The sequence below is a fragment of the Trichosurus vulpecula genome, chromosome 3 (assembly GCF_011100635.1).
Source record: "Trichosurus vulpecula isolate mTriVul1 chromosome 3, mTriVul1.pri, whole genome shotgun sequence".
Taxonomy (NCBI): Eukaryota; Metazoa; Chordata; class Mammalia; order Diprotodontia; family Phalangeridae; genus Trichosurus; species Trichosurus vulpecula.
Genome location: NC_050575.1, coordinates 67,583,551 through 67,597,642, shown reverse-complemented (window position 1 = coordinate 67,597,642; position 14,092 = coordinate 67,583,551). Strand labels below are relative to the sequence as shown.

The following is a 14,092-nucleotide window of genomic DNA, read 5'->3' as shown; positions in this document are numbered from 1 at the left end:
TTTCTGACTAAGAACAGATCTTCTCCACCGTCCAATGCTGGCTGAGTCCCTTAATTCCCTTTTGCATGAAAGGGGCTGAAGGTGAGGGTACAGCTGCTCAGCTGATCATCGTCAGTCCTTCTCTTCCACCAGGCAGACCAGAAGACCCCACCCTCTCTCTCCCCCTTCCTCCCTCGCCCCTCTCTTCCACCACCAGCACTCCAGGTCAGAGAGGAGCCCTGAACATGCTGTCATCTGAGCCTCAATGGAGAAGAAGCCCACCCAGATCAGCTTTCATAGGGGGATGGACAACTGAGTAGCACCACAAATGACTCCCCACTCTATTAACTAACTTGCTTCCTGTGTTGCTGTCAGGGTGGAGGGACCTTGCTGTTGATGATTTGGGCAATTGTGTCTGTGTGTGTGTGTGTGTGTGTGTGCCTGTGTGTGTGTCTGTGTCTGCATCTGTGTGTGTGTGTGAGAAAGAGAGAGAGAGAGAGAGAGAGAGACAGAAAGACAGACAGACAGACAGACAGAGAGATAGAAACAGAGAGACAGAGAGAAAGAGAGAGACAGACAGAGACAGATAGAGACAGAGAAAGAGAAAAAGAGACAGAAAAAGTGAGGTGTCACACTACTAGAATTACTTGCTGGTGGTCCCTTCTGAGCCTGTGTCCACATTTGCTACTGGCACCTTAGGCATCACCATAAAAGGGGCATCAGAAGATGACTAGACTGGACTAGAAGATCTCCCAGATCTCTTTCTTCTCTAAACTTTCTGCTGCTGTGATTCTAAATGCTTGTTGGGTCAACCAATAACCAAAGTACAGGTTTGCTAACTTTTTTTTTAAAGGGGGGGTGGTATCGTAAGGAGCTATTAGAATTGCCAGTTTGCCTCACTCTCAATAAGAAGCTGGACATCTAGCTCTTTTCCGTGAACTGATCAGATATTAAAATCTACAACCTACTCTGGTCATTCTATGGCCAACAGAAACCCTAAGGATAAGTGTGCCACATTTTGGCACACTCCTGGCTTTTTCATCTGCAGGTGCAATGTCCCTGAAAGCTTTAGTTACCTGCTTTGGACTTTAAATACCCTGCCAAGATTGGTCTTAAGGACCTAATTTTTTTGTAGAATATTAGGAAATTGTCTACTCAATGCACATTTCTTAAATCCACTACAAGGGTCAGCAACCTTTCAAGAGTCAGACCAAAGGTTCCAGTTTTTTTAAGAAAAAAATCATTATCTATTTTTAGCATTCTTTATTTTTTAAATTCTGAGTTCTGAATTCTCTCCCTTTTGCCTGCCCCTCCCTCACCCATGGGGAAGGCAAGAAATATGATATCAATTATATGTATGAAATCATGCAAAACATGTTTCCATATTAGCCATGTTGCAAAAAAAAAAGCAAGAAAAACAAAGTGAAAAAATTATGCTTCAATCTGCACTCAGACTCCATCAGTTCTTTCTCTGGAGGTAGAAAGCATTTTTTCATCATAAGTCCTCTGGGATTGTCTTGGATCATTGTATTGATCAGAGCAGCTAAGTCTTTCACAATTGATCATCCTTACAATACTGCTATTACTGTGTACAATGTCCTCCTGGTTCTGCGTGCTTCACTTTGAATCAGTTCATATATGTCTTCCCAGTTTTTTTCTGAAACCATCCTGCTCATCATTTCTTATAGCCCAATGGTATTTCATCACAATCAATCATATGCCAACTTGTTCAGCTATTCCCCAACTGATGGGCCTCCCCTCAATTTCCAATTTTTTGCCACCACAAAAAGAATCGCTATAAATATTTTCATACACATAGGTCCTTCTCCTTTTTTTTGGATCTCTTTGGCATAAAGATCTGGTAGTGGTATTGCTGGGTCAAAAGATGTGCAGTTTTATAGCCCTTTGGGCATAGTTCCAAATTGCTCTCCACAATGACTAGACCAGTTCACAACTCCAACAGTGCATTAGTGTCCCAATTTTTCTACATTCCCTCCAACATTTATCATTTTCCTCTTCTGTTATGTTGGTCAATCTGATAAGTGTGAGGTGGTACCTCAGAATTGTTTTAATTTGAATTTCTCTAATCAATAGTGATTTAGTACATTTTTTTCACATGACTACAGATAGCTTTGATTTCTTCTTCTGAAAACTGCCTTTTCATACCCTTTGACCTTTTATCAATCGTGGAGTGACTCATATTTTTTATAAATTTTACTCAGTTCCCTATATATTTGAGAAATGAGGCCCTTATCTGAGACACTGGCTATAAAAATTTTCCCCTTCATTTCTTGTTTTACTCCTAATCTTTGCTGCATTGGTTTTGGTTCCAGTTTTTTTTTCTTTAATGAAACAGAAAATACCTCCTTTTGGAGGTAAAATACCATCCTGTCTCAAATCTCTCCCCACTCCAGTTCATCCTCCACACAGCTGCCGAACTGATATTCCTGAAATACAGATCTGACCATATTACCCTCCAATTCAAAAAAACTTCAATAATCTCCTGTTAAATAATAAAGATTTTTTTTAAAAACATGGATGTCTACAGATACCCCCAAAGGATCTTTGGATAGATTTCAAGAGGTCTGTGGACTTGAATGGGGAAAAAAAAGAACCTGATTTTCACTCATCTATAACTGAAATTTATAATTTCCTCCCATTATTATTTTTAAAAAAATATTCTGAGGATGGATCCACAGGCTCTACCAAACTACTAGATGGGTCCATGACACACAAAAAACTTCTGTTTTAGAATAAAATACAAAATCCTCCAGCCTGGCATTTAGAGCTCCCACTTACTATAGGGTGTCCCTAAAGTCTGGACACATAGGCAAAAATATTTGGAATATTAACAGACCTTAGCCCCCTTGACTTCTTTTTCTGGGGTATGCTGAAGGAGAAGGTGTACTCAATGAAAATCACAGATGCAACACACTTGATCGAATGCATAAAGAGTAAATGTGCTAAAATTGACGGCAATGTGGTTATTGCATTGAGTTCATGTGAATCTTGCAAAGTGCATCAACCTTTGGATCACAAATCATATTGAAGATGTTATTTGTTAATATTCCAATTAAATAAAATGTTGCTGAAAATTTCATTCATTTCATTTCTTGAAAATATGCATTTTTGCCTATGTGCCCAGACTTTAGGAGCACCCTGTATTCTGGTTTTATTCCATATTAATCTCTTCCACATACTCTCCATTCCAGTCAAACTGTCTGATTAGCTGCTCCACGTATATGACCTTGCATCTCCAACCTGTCACTTTGCACAAACAGTCCCAGAATGTCTAGAACGCACCCCCTCTTTACCTCCACCTCGTAAAATCACTAGTTTCCTTTAAAGTTCGGTTCAAGGGCCACCTCCTAATACAAAGGCCATTCCTGATGCCTCCAGTTATCAGGACTGTGGCTGGCTATTGTTTATATCACCGTGTATGTACCCTGTGTGCAGGTTTTTTTATCCTATTAGAATGTAAGCTCCTTGAAGGAGGGTCTTATTTCCTTTTTGTCTCTGTAAGATACCCTCAGTACCTTGCCAGTCCCTTGTACAAAGTAGTTACTTACATGTTTGCTGGGTAGAAGTGAATTCTGAAGAGAGTGCTATACGAAAGGAGGCAGCGGGCGGCAATAAAGGATGTTTGCCATGCTATTCACTAATTTAAGAGGAGGAAGGGGAGCAAGAAAAGTCAGCCTTCAACTCTCATAGCTGAGAGCGGTTTTCACAGGCTGCACAGAGGTGGGAGTGAGGGAGCTGGGTCAGCACTCGATGTTGACACACGTGCTGGGAAATGACTGGTCTGTGTACACAGTCCTATGGTACGTGCTGTGGGGGATAAAAAAGGGATAGAAATGTGGTCTCTATTTGAGGCACTGAAATTCTAGTGCTAAGACAATAGGATTTAAATTCAGTTTGAAAGAACATTTGTGGGATGTTTCCCTCAAAGACGGACACAGAGCTTACTTGAATGCAGAGACTGTTTTATTTATCTTTACATTCCCCACAATGCATTGCACTTGGTAAATGCTTGTTTGAAGGAATGCTTGCATGCATGAATGAATGATAGGGGGTGACTTTAAACTGTGTACAGACCAAAGAGCAGCTGTGAAATTTGTCTTCCTTCTCCACCTTTCTCTAAGTTCCCTATATGTTGAAAACGTCATATTTGTTAAGGAGACAGGAGCCCTTTTAAGACACAAGATGTTACACTGTCCACAGTATGTTATTTGAAGACCCCACCCCTACCCTGGATTTTGTTTCAAGTCAGTTATGGCTTCACTCAAACCTATCCCTAAATCCTAGACTCTCTAAAGTTACCTAGTGACGACATGAATAATCAATCAGAGGGTGATAGATCCCAGTACTGTATTCCCATTCCCTAAATCACCTGGTTCTCTCGGGTCTCTCTACAGAGTCATGTTTACTTTCCAAATCCCTTGAAACCCAAGTTAATTGGTATCTGCTTTTCAGAGCATTACATAACAAGAATCCAAACCACCTCCACTGCAAACCAATCCCCAGGCAAGGGTGGATCCTCAAATCACTCCTAGCAATCCATGCTCTTAGCTGTTTCTGGCCCCTGGGAATTAGGGACTGGATACCATTCCACACAGGCCCTCACAGCCCTCTAAGTAATGCCTGAGGATGGGGAATCAATCTCTCAAACGTTCCCATTTGGATAGGCATCCCACACTCACACACTGAATGCTGAAATGTCTTTTTATACCCAAGACTTTTCCAAAAGCCATTTCAGAATTTCTTAATCACAAAGTCCTTTTCAGCCCTTCGGTCTCTCCACGGTACAGGCCACAATCCCCCCTTTTAGATCAATGTACAGTATGCAATTAATAAATAGTCTCTTGAGGAGTGGAAGGGCATCTGTCCAAATGGTTCTAACATTCAGGAATATCGTCATCATCCTTTCTATTCCTGTAGCATTTTTCTCCTAAGACTCTTTGCTTTACAGACATTATCTCATCTTTAGCATTTCACAGAACAGGCAGGTAGCAAGTGAGACCAATTCCATTTTGGAAATGAAAGAACAGAGAACAGAGAGGTTCTGGGGCTGGCTTAAGGTCACATAGCAAGTCAGTGATATAACTAGTCATGGGGAAATCCCTGGACCCCACACCACGGCTCTATTCATTAGTCCTAAACAGACACAAGCCTAGATTGCTTTTCTGCCTAGCACTTTTCTAAGTAGCAAAATGTTCCCTGAATCTCTCTTGTTGATTGCATAACATTGAGCATACAGGGGGGAAAATTCCTTCCTGACCTTCTGTTCTATGCTTTGAAATGTGAGAATTGCCTCAGCCTTTGCTTACATGGCTTTCTTTAGCTCTGGAATGTTTTCCTCCCCTCCTCTCTGTCTATTTAAATTTCATTCCATCTTCTAAGGTCTAGCTAAAGTCTTACCTCTTCCATAAAGTCATCCCTGACCCATGTTCCCTTTGCCATCTCTTTTCAGGCCTCAGAGAAGACTGAACTTCCTTACTTATTGAGGCTAGCTTCTCCAGGAATCCCCACAATGCTCCTATACAACCCAAGCCAGAGAAGTGCTCAAAAAAGATGCTGTTTCAGAAATTCTAGGTCACTAAAGGAAGCCTCAGAAGAGGTGGAAACCATGGTCAATGCTACTATGTCATTAGGCTGCTTGGGTGGCATTGAAGAACCCACTTGACCTCTGGAAAAAGGAAAAAAAAGCTTCCCAGCAAAGCTATCCTTGGGAGGAAGAAGTCCAGGACAACTCAAATTGTCAGCATCCCTCTGGCCCTTAATATCTGTAGCCAGTGAAACTGGGATAAAATGGACATGAAGAACAGTCTTGAAGGAAAAAGTGGACAAAAAGGGGCAATATATGTCCCAATAGGTGTATGTTATGGGATGGGGAAGGGGGGAGGAAGTAGTGGGGAATAGTACAGTAAAGGAAAACAACTGGATATATAGTCAGACAACCTGGGTTCAAAGCCTGGCTCTCTACTGTTTTCTAAGTGACCCAAGAGAACCTCACCTTACCTCATCTTACCTCTCCGGGCTTTACTTTCCAGACTGGATGATCCAAATATGTTACGTTGTTATGGCTGATGATCTTCAAGATTCTTTCTAACCTTAAATCCCATGATCCAACCTTGTGTGGGTGATAGCAGGTAGGGAGGGTTTAAATGGATGGGTGGATGGATGTACTACATGAATGATCATAGCACCCTACCACATAGGAGCTGAAAGGGAACTCAGAGGTCATCTACTCCAATCCTTCATTTTACGGTTTGGGAAACTAAGGTCCAGAGAGATAAGTGAGTGGTCAAAGTCCCACAGCAAGTTGATAACAAAGTCAGCACTAGAACTTAGATCTCCTAACTCTTCCCATCCCACGCCACAGGATTTTCTATCCAGCATTTAAAACCAGCTGGGAAGGGAAAAAAATCAATATTGTTTGGTAACAACTCCCTGGATCACTGACTAAAGGCATAGGCCTTGCAATTCAAAGGACCAATATATAGCCTTCTAAAGAAAGTTCTGCTCCTAAGAATGAGTGAGGATCTTAATAGCTCACATTTACATGGAACCCAAAGGTTTATGATGTTTCTTCTTCATAAGAATCTCTCTCAGTTTCGGTTTCCATAACCGTGGGACTAGATCATCTCCCTGGCCATTTCCAGTGCATAGGGAACGAACCTTGGAGCGAGGAGGACTGTGGAATCAGACACTGCCCAGCTGTGTGACACTGGGTGAGTCGATTAAACTCTTTGTGCCTCCATTTCCTTATCTGCACAATGATAGCACCTCCCTCCTACGGTTGTGAGGATCAAATGTGGACACGAAAAATGAAAAGTTAGACGGCAGGAGCTTTGCAAATCTTCAAGCACTCTATAAATGCTGGTTGTTGTTATTCCAGTCCTAAATGTTATAATCCTATGAGTTAGGTGGTATATTATTGTCCCCATTTGACGGAGAAGAAAATTGAGGCTCTGAGAGGCCAAATGAACCCAAATCTCTTGATTCCAAATCTAACATTTTTCACTACAACACACTTTAGATGAGACATAGAATCTCAGAAAGGATTCTGGAACTGAACAAAAATTCCCCCTATAACCTACCCCTCAAGTTGTTATCTAACCTCTGTTGGAAGACCTTTGATGAGAGGAAAACCTGAGGCCGCCCCTATCACTTTTGGACAGCTCTGATGGTTAGGAAATTTTTGTCCTTAGGTCAAACCTAAATCTGCTTCTTTTCAATTTCTCCCCACAGTTCTTAGTTCTGCCCTCTGGCCAGACAGAGCGAGTGATAGCCCTTCAAAGTCTTGGATACAGGGAGTTGTGACAGTGGAGCTGGAATAAGAAAGACCTGAGTTCAAATCCAGCCTCATACACTTACTGGCTGTGTGACCCTGGACAAGTCACCTAACTTCTGTCTGCCTCAGTTGTCTCATTTGCAAAAAAGGAAGATAATAACAGCAGCTGCCTCCCAGGGCTTTTGTGGGGATCAAATGAGACAATATTCATAAAGTACTTTGTGTTGCTTTGTTATGGGAATTTTTTGTTTCCTTTTATTATTTGGGACTCAGGGCCATTCCTCCTACAACTTTTGGTTAACTAAAAGTCTATTTTAATATTAACCTCACCTGACCAAAAGCTGTCCCATAGGATGTAAAAATTTACTTAAGAGCCTTAAGTATCCCTTAGTTAAGAAGCCAGAAGAAGAATCTCAACTGTCCCTGACTCCCTGGTAACATATAAATCCTCTCCCTCCTCAATTGGTCTATTTGTGAATCCTCTAAATGTAGTTTAGTCTGTAACCTGACTTAGTTTACCTGTGGAGTTTGTTTGACAAGGTTTGTCTCCTTGGGGAGTATATGAGATTATGACTTTCTTCAACTTTTATGACATTGAAGGAAGTACAGGATTATAGATCTATCTTGTTTTTAACTTTTATGGCCCAAGAGGAATATACAAAATCGCAATATGTAAAAGAAGTATTTCTTTGTCGTTCTGATATAATTTTGCCTATTAGAAGCCTTGTTAGAATCCTAATGATTCAGTTTTCTCTGAGGCCTGGATTTACGCTCGAGCAGAATAATAAAACCTGGGTTTTTACATCCATAATTTCTGCATGTGGTAAACGTATATTTGGCAGCATGTACCTACCATTTGAACTAGAGAGGAGATATTTCTCCCATAACCGCTTAAATCCTTGTATAAATGCTAGTTATTGTTATGAAGGCCTCCTTTCTCCAGGCTAAATAAACAACCTCAATTCCTAAATGATCCTCCTAAGGTGTGACATTGAGACCATCACTCTCCCACTCACCTCTGGCTCTCCAGAGGATCTCTCATCGTCATCTCTGGTTATCTTCCAGTTTATCAATATCATTCCCCAAATGTTCTTCCTAGAACTGAACCTGATACTACAGATATCGTCTGACCCAGTAGCTTGCACAGCCACCTCCCTATTCCTAGACACCATGCCTCTCTTAAAATATGAGTGAGGTAGACCGATGCCTGGGGTAATTACATAAAAATAAAAGGTTAAATCACACCAAAAACAGAGATACCCTCATGGTACCACCATCGAAACTAAAATCACCAGTTTGAAGGCCACCTACTGGAATTCTCTGCAGCCAACAGTGGTCCCCGGAACACTCTTTGAGATGATGCCAAATCTTCAAAGCTGGAGGTTGACAAATGTCAATTTGTGCCCTGTGCTAATTTTAGAAGAGCTGTTCCCAATGTTAATGAGCAGCCTGCTTTATTCCTTCCCAAATTTTGCTTGCTGGTCAGTGTCAGCAACACAGGCAATGCATTCTATGGGAAATGGAGCCTCCCAATGAATTAACACAGTGGGAATATGAATTATTAAGAAGGCACACTGCGTTCCTTATCTGCTCCCACTTTTCCTCCACTTCCCTTTTCCAGGTCTTTTATTTTTCCCTGTTCTCTCTCCTCTGGGACAGTTTCTTGTCTTAAATGACCCCCCACCCCCACCCTAAAACCTCAATATCATTTGATTTGTATTCAATCCTGACAATCAAGTAAGCTTAACCTATTGCTTAGAACAAGTTTTTGCCCCTCTGCTTTCCAGCATGTATCAAGCAGGAAGGCTTGGGTGCCTGTGGAGCCGGTCAGAACTGGCCAGGAAATATAATAAAAGAGCTTAGAGAAGAGGAGAGCTAATGCCACCAGGCAGGAGGCTCAGCGTTCAGAGCTGGCCAATGGCACCCAGCTTTGTAAGCACTAACACTGCCCTCTTTCCTTCTGCCTGAAAGCTAGGCCCTTTGCAGCAACAGCAGCAAGGAAAAATATGTAATTTTTTTTTGCGGGGGGGAAGACCAAATCCAGCTGATAACCTAATACAATTAGGTGCTAGGTAGGCACTTAGCAAATGCTTTCCAAGGATCAAATGACTCTTGGCGCTCTCTCTCTCTCTCTCTCTCTTTCTCTCTCTCTCTCTCTCTGTCTCTCTCAACACACACACACACACACACACACACACACACACACACACACACACACACCCCTCAGTGGACTAGTTTTATGACACTTTACCCTCACACTCATCTCCTCCCAGAATATAAACTCCTTGAAGGCCAGGACTATTTCATTCTCGTCTTTACACCCCCAGTACTTAGCATAGTACCTTGTACATAGTAAGGATTCAATGTTAAGCTTACCTGTGTGGCATGATTTCTGTACACTAGAAAGGCAAACCTATCCCTTTACACCCTACCAAACCAAGCTAATATTATTATTTTTTTTACTGCTGGAGTTTCATTTCTTTGGCTTAAAACTCTGTCATAGAATCACAGAATTTAGAGGCAGATGGAAACTTCGATGCCTTTAGTCCAACTCACTCCCCAGTTTTCCTGAGGCCCAGGTCATATGCTTGTCATACAGCCTGTAAATGACAGGGACTAATACTCCTGGACGAAGTAACGGGCAATTGTTTGTACATAACAGTCATACACACACATACATTCAAGTTAAAGCATTTAGCAGACTCTCCTGAGCAGTATTCAGAGGTCAGAGTAGTGACTGAGCATGAGGCCAGTAGATGCTGGCAGGTGGTGGAGGTGATTAGGGGTAAGGAAAACAAACTGCCAACCACACCATTTGGTCCAAGGCTGACAATCTCTCTGGTACTTCCCTACAAGTGATATTTCAAATTCATTCTATCCTTCCAAACTGTGAATGTCCTTGAATAACTTCCCATAAACAAACTCAGATTCACAGACCTGAAGGGACACACAATTAGGAGGTAGGTGAGGGAAAGTGACACTAGTATTCCCCTGACTAAGTGCCTCACTTGGGTGGGGGCGAGTCTCATCTCTTGCTACAGAATGTCACATGGCAGAGACTAAACAGTGCTGGTGGAAACTAGGTTAGGGAGGAGAAAGGCCTTTTTACCTTTCCTGGCTCTCAGTGGCCCAACATAGGCCAAACCACGTTTGAGGGGAAACCTTCAGAGCTAATGATTCCTCAGCATTCTCCAGGCATTTGTAGGTACATTGGCCCTACTTCTCAGCTGAGGAAACTGAGTCTTCTTGAGGTGAACTGACTGGCCCACAAACATACTCCACACCTGTGATGTGTTCACCTTCTCATCTGCTTGGTTCTGGCAGCCCACTCACTCTCTAGTCTCTTAGTTACATACACATGAAATTCTCCCTGAAAATTCAAGCTATCCCTGCACAATATCCCCCTACACAGTGGTTCTGCACAGTTTAGCATCAAATATATATAAACATATATATGTATGTATGTATATATATAGAATGTGTGCATGTACAGCCTTATATATTGCCATATATACATGTATTTATGCCATATATCATACATATATACTGTGTGAAGATGACTTTAGTGGGTGTTTAAATATGATATGGTTTGATACTGCCTTCAAGGATTTCACAGATCAATAAAAGGAATCTCAGCAAAGGTAGTTGTTAGGGGTACTAAACAAAATACTCCCTCAGTGCCAAGGGGAAAGTCTTTGGAAATAGGAACAAAACTGAAGACATCATAGGAGAGGGGAATAGAGTTGAGTTTTAAAGCATACATAAGAATTCAACAGGCAAAAGAGGGGGACATTCCAAACATGGGGAACAGCATGAGGGCCAAGGTGCTGAAGCATGAGAGCTCAGTTTGTCTCTGGGAGTTGTCCACTTTGGCTAGAGGGCACAATTCTCCCAGGGGAGAAATATGAGATAAAAAAGGGAAGAGAGGGTGGTTCGAGGTTGGGGAAGATGTATCAGGCAGAAGATCTTGATCTTTATCACCATGTAGAATGAGCCTAGTTTCCTAGGCTTATTTTCCTACCCACCCCTAAGACCACTGACTGGGAGGAGCCAATGAAGGCCTGAGACTTTATGGTGACAACAGTCTTCCTGTCTTAAGTCCCAGAGCTGTGACAAGCTATGGTTCTTTAGCCCTCTCCTGGACCTTCCCCGATGTCCCCTGCTACTCCCAGGCTCCCAGCTCAAGCTCCCACGTTTTCCTCAGTCCAGTAATGCACCCTAAATCTAAGGGCCACCAATGGCAGGGGCAGGGGGGGGAGCAGGGTGAGGGGGAAGGGCGGGTGCTGGGTGGGGGGCGGCCCTGGGCAGGAGCAGCAGCGGTGGCGGCGATGGCAGCAGAGGCGGCGGCTCGGGCTCTGCAGTAAACAAGGCGCGGGGATGCTGCCGTGCGGCCGCTGCAGGTGTCTCTAGGCATTGTGGGAGCGCCGCTTCCTCTCTCCCCTCCGCTCCCCCAGCCCTAGGGCCCGCACCTGCTGCAGCCAGACCCCTCCATGCCCCTGCCCCGGCTCTCCCGGGGGCCCGAGGTGGCCGGCAGGGCCCTGGACTGCCCCCTCTGCCCCCCGCCACCTCTCAGCAGAGGGGCTGTGTGCGCCCCGGCCCTTCGGGGCTCGCCTGGGGCCCAGATGCGGCCGCCGGGATGAAGGGGAGGGAGGGGCCGGAGCCAGCGCCGGCGCCGGCCCCGACGGACATCTGGGGAAGAGCGAGGGTGAAGCGCGGGGCCAGGACCCGCAGGGCCCTGACACCCAACCCGGCACAGCTCCGTGCGCCCCCGCGGGCGCTGTGCCCTGGGGATGCTGGAAAGCGGGCAGGGGGCTGCTGGGGCGGTCTTGCCCCTCTCTCCCTCCAGCTGCCGGTCCCCATCCCCATCCCCATCCCCACCTCCATCCACATCCTTACTGATCCTTGCCCCTGCTTTCGTCCTGAAGCCGCGCATCCCCCCGGGCTGCGCAGCCCCGGGCACCGCTTACCTGGCGTCTGGGGCTGGCGAGGTAGCCGCTGGGTCTGCGGCAGGTCCCCGGGAGCGGCCCACGGGTGCTGCGGTAGCCGGGGCCCGGGCCGGGGCCGGGGCTAGGGCCGGGGCTCAGGATGCTCTGGCTCCGGCTCCGCTCCGCGGGCGGCTCGGGGCCCCGCCTTCGCCCCCGCCCCCCTCCACCTCCCCCTTCTCCTCCTCCTGCCTCCGTATGTGTCACACAAAGAGCAGGAAATGGCCCTAGCGGCCGTGCTCTTCCCCAAGTGGCAGCGATCCTCTCACCTTGGACCCGCACGGGAGGGCGCAACGCCTCTAGATCTCTCCCCGCATCCGGGCCGGGCTCTGCCCCAGTCCCCAGGCCGGGTCCTGGGGCCTGACAGAGCAGGAGGCGGGGTCTGGGATGGGATTGTGCGTGAAATCTCTCATAGAGAAGGGACCGCGCAGCGCTGGAGCAAAGGGAGGGGAAGCAGCGGCGTGACAACAGCGTCTGGGGAGCTTCAAGCCCACGTAACTCAAGGGCCCACTGCAGCTGACCCCAGGCCCAAGGGCTCCAAAGTTTGAGAAGAACTGCACCTGCATGGGGTATCAAACATGTCAGGTCCCTCTGGGGAGACTGGCAGCTCTTAGGAGGTTGTTGTGTACCCTACCCTTTCTTCGTGCAGATATCCTGGTCTATATGCACACGACTCTTACTACTTTAGTGGTCCTGATTCTGGCATTCAAGGCCTTCCACAACCCAGCTCTAATCTGCCATCAGAGCCTGATCTTCTACTACCTTCTGTTCCAATATTCTACATTGCTTCTTTATTGACCAATCTCCATCCTCCCTATTTTCTTCCTGCCTTTTCCCATCTTACATCACCCCTCTCCTAGATCACCCCTCCCCCAATTCCTGAAATGGACACGGTGCAGTAGGCAGAGCACTGGCTTTGGTGTCAGTGGACCTGGGTTCAAATCCCACTTCAGATGTTTACTACTTGATTGTCACCTAATCTTCCTGGACCTCAGTTTACTCATCTGTAAAATTACTAGATGGCTTCTGGGGGTCCTGAGGGCTCTAGTCCTATGATCCTTCCATATCTTCCTGTGATGAAGTCCCTTCCTTCCAGACTTAAGTCACGTACTACCTTATCTGTAAAGCCTCCCTCGGTCATTCAACCATTTAACCATAAACATTATCTAATCCACATCTCTTCACCTTGTCCACAAGGGGAGCATGACAGACTGTCTAACACTTTGTTAAAATGTAGGTATACAGTATATTTCCAATGTCTAGCATAGGACATTACAGACCATATAGATGCTTACCAAAGGTTTATTGACTTGGGGGGAATAATGGTAGTACCTGGTCTGAGACTCAAAGTTCTTTCTTCATTCTGCACTAGGCCAACCCTGGGGCATAAATCATAGGATTATAGACTTACAGCTGGAAGGGAGCTCAGAGGCCATCTTGTCCAACTGCCTGGTTTTACAGTGGTGGAAACTGAAGTTCCTTGAAGTTAAATGGCTTGCCCAAGACTGCACAGATAGAGGCAGGATTCAAATCCAGGTCATCTGACTCCAAATCCAGTACTCTATCCATTGTACCATGCTTTAACTGTTCTGATCCCTAAACACTCTTCCTGGGGGAGAGAAAGTGCTCAGGAGTCAGGAGCTCTAATTTACCTTTCCTGCCTTATCTCACACCAAACTCCTACTTTAGCTTCTTTGCCCTTCAGGATTCTCCTCTCTAAAATGAAAAGTTTAGATTAGGTTATTTCTAAGGCTCCCTCCAGCTCTAATGTTCTGAGGGTATGAATACTTCACTGCCCTCAAAGGCATCACGAGACAAGGTACTCTCTTTCCTAAAT

General features: G+C 45.1%; 1 protein-coding gene across 1 annotated transcript in view; it reads right to left on the bottom strand.

The window, feature by feature from the left end:
- CYFIP2 (cytoplasmic FMR1 interacting protein 2) overlaps positions 1-12,365 on the bottom strand; it is a 144,306-nt gene extending 131,941 nt beyond the window's left edge. The window contains exon 1 of the mRNA XM_036749549.1: positions 12,241-12,365. The gene's annotated coding sequence lies outside the window, so the exon portion shown is untranslated. The remainder of the gene's footprint in view (positions 1-12,240) is intronic.
- Between the last annotated feature and the right edge of the window lie 1,727 nt (positions 12,366-14,092).